Source organism: Canis lupus, chromosome 19 (genome assembly GCF_011100685.1).
Source record: "Canis lupus familiaris isolate Mischka breed German Shepherd chromosome 19, alternate assembly UU_Cfam_GSD_1.0, whole genome shotgun sequence".
NCBI classification, from domain to species: Eukaryota; Metazoa; Chordata; class Mammalia; order Carnivora; family Canidae; genus Canis; species Canis lupus.
The window spans coordinates 4445365-4448627 of NC_049240.1; the positions used below are offsets into that span (position 1 = coordinate 4445365).

The 3263-nt window shown below is 44.4% G+C and overlaps 1 pseudogene; it reads left to right on the forward strand.

Moving 5' to 3' along the window:
• The first annotated feature begins 1956 nt into the window (after window positions 1–1956).
• LOC100686009 lies at window positions 1957–2427 on the forward strand (annotated as a pseudogene).
• Window positions 2428–3263: the final 836 nt, after the last annotated feature.

Sequence of the window (3263 nt, forward strand, 5' to 3'; positions counted from 1 at the left end):
GTAGAATTAGAAATAATTACCTTTTGTCCTTCAGTTAAACACTCTTATGTTAAAAGCCCCCAGATCACTGCCTCCATTTTCTTATTCTGCTGAGTCACTGGAACCCGCATCATGCATGTCATGTACAACCAAGTCAAGTCGTAGCAGCCTGTACCACTTCTGCTGAGACCTCCCTCATGGTCCCAGAGCCTTAGCTGAAGGCCAAATGGCCTGAACCCTCCCCTAGTGGCTCATTTGCCTTTGCCAAAATCTGGGGTCTGTGAGAGGCCAGAGTGCAGGGAGCAATGGCTGGAAGCCACCATGTACACAGCCTTCCTTCTAAGGAAGCAGTCACTGGTGTGAGGACAAAGCCACCGTAGTCTGCAGAAGAGGGAAGAAGCTTTTCCCATTAACCCATACCAGTGGGCTTCACCACTCAGTGTGGCCTCTGAGGCCCACAGACCCAAGGTTCCGTCCTGAGGGATTCTGATGAAGGCTTGGAGCAGGGCCCGGAAATCGGTATTTTCACAAGCACCTGAGGTGATTCTGATGAAACTTTGGTCGGCTGCATTTGATTGCAAATTCTTTGAATGTATTCCCAGTTTATAGCACAGCATCTGGAACTTATTAGGAGCTCAATGAATATTTGTGTACTGAATAAATCACATTGAATCTGAAAGGTGAGAAGGGAGGATAAAAAAAAAATCTGTGGAAGAATTTCATACTGTTCTTCAGTGTACCGAGAGTTCTTCTACAGCTTTGTCAAGGATAGACATTTCCCTTACAACGTATTTGTTAGTAAGTCCTTAGGTCTTGATGGAGGTGGGACTGGGAAGGAGTGGGAGGGGACATTATAAAGTCAATTGCTTCTAAAATTACGGGGACTGTGTACGTATATCAAATGATCACATTGTACACTTTAAACATATTATAATTTTATTTGCCAATTATACCTCAATAAAGCCAAAGTTATGTCAAGCTGTTTGCCAATGAATGTCACCTTCTACAGTGAATGGTGGGGACCATTAAACAGTCAGGTAGAACCTACATTGGATGCAGAATCTAATTTATTTTCTCATTGCTTTATAGTCATAATTTTATGCAGCCACTTCTGACTTGAGCTCCCCTTTGGCTTCCACCTGTATCCTGTTAGCCCTTATCACTAACACCCCTGCTTTTTAAAAACTTAGGAATTACGGATCAAATTCTTGTCTCCGTGGAAGTTTCTCGCATTGTGTCATGCTTTACTCCTTCTCTCCCCACATTGCCTGCACCTCTCTAAAATAGATCGTTAAATCTCTGCAGCCAATTTGATTTTCGAAGAAATCACTGAAAATCCTTCGATGAAGGAATTTAGTCAACAGCAATCTGTATAGAATGAAGTTTAAACTTACACGTGCCCATGCTCTGTATTTTTCAGCAAGTCACAGATTTTACTTATGTTGGCTTAGTGGTGAGTCCTCAAACAGGATGAGGCCTGTTTTCCTGCTGGTTGGAAAGTTGTCACCAGATCTAAGGGAGATGAAGTAGTTATGGAGCAAAATGTGGTTTCTGTTGGTTGGCCATGTGGTGTCCTTAAGGTTAATAGAGTAATCCAGGTGGGCATGGGAATGTGTGAGAGCGGGTGTGCCACCAGCAGGAATCAGGGAGATCAGGAAAGGCTCCTGAGCCACCTAGCCACCGCTCTCCAGGCCTGAATACCTGCAGGTGAGGCCGGCTGGGTCCACTGTAATGTGAGCCACCGTGCAGTCAGTCTGCTCCTCCCTTTTGTTTCCGAATCTCCCATTGCAAGGGGAGAAAACCCAAATCCTCAGACATTTTATACACTGTGTTCTTTGGGGCATATCCTAAATTTTTCGGACTTTCCCCTTCCACCCATGAAGGAAGAAGACCCAGCTCTAAAAGCAACTCTGGGTGCTGACAGTGTCACATTCTAACACGGTCCCTATCCCCTTAGTCCCAGAGTAAACAGGTGCAATGGCTGCGGCCTCCTTCCTCCCCTCCTGGTGCTGCTTGTGTGCTCCTTTGGTGGGGACCCAGTACCTCTTCTATGAAGTGGCAGCTGAGGACACTCTGGCACTCATCACAGCCAATGAAAGGCCCAAGGAAGGAGTGAAGACTGAGAACAACGACCATATTAATTTGAAGGTGGTGGGGCAGGATGGTTCTGGGGTGTAGTTTAAGATTAAGAGGCACACATCACTTAGGAAACTAATGAAAGCCTACCGTGAACAACAGGGTTTGCCAATGAGGCAGATCAGATTCCGGGTTGATGGGCAGCCAATCAATGAAACAGACACACCTGCACAGTGGGACATGGAGGGTGAAGAGACCATTGATGTGTTCCGGCAGCAGACAGGGGGTGTCTACCAAAAAGGGAATCTGCTCCTTTATTCCAGAACTCTGTTCCTCCAGACCAAGAAGACATTCTCAAATAGAAAGCTGTAATTTGGTTCCTCCGCACCCTGACTACGACAGTAGAGTTTTCTCTATTCTTTTGTTTTCCCCTTCCCCCCTCCTCTATTGTACGTAAAGTGTGTATGTGCACAAGCATATTCTCCTTCTTCTTTTTTTTTTTTTAAAGATTTTTATCCATTTATTCATGAGAGACCCAGGGAGAGAGAGACAGGCAGAGATACAGGCAGAGGGAGAAGCAGGCTCCACACAGGGAGCCTGACGCGGGACTCGATCCTGGGTCTCCAGGATCACGCCCTGAGCCAAAGGCGAATGCTCAACCGCTGAGCCACCCAGGTGTCCCTCCTTTTTTTTTTTTTTTTAACTAAATGGCCAATGGTATGTTTTGATTGACATCAAATGGAGATGGGATGGGGGAGAATACTGCTTCTGTGAAAATACCCCCTCTTTCCATTAGTGGCAGGCGCACTCTGCTCTTATGTTCATATTCCAGTAAGTTATTTTGCTCGCACTGTTTAACAACAACAACAACAACAACAACAACAAAAAGACAACATAAAAATCCTTGCATACCTTGTTCGATTGGAGAATTTTAATGTTTTTCATTTATCATTGTAAAACCAAGGACAATTTTATAACTTTTTTGTATGTAGCTATTACATGTAGGGCAATCTGTCTTTAAGTAGGGATAAGTTACTCTAAAAGAAATGCATCCTAGATAGTTTTCCCTCCAAGTCAAGCATCTTGTTGTTTATTTTTTATTTTTCTAAAGATTTTATTTATTTATTCATGAGAAACACACACAGAAAGAGAGAGAGAGAGAGAAAGAGGCAGAGACCCAGGCAGAGGGAGAAGCAGGCTCCACACAG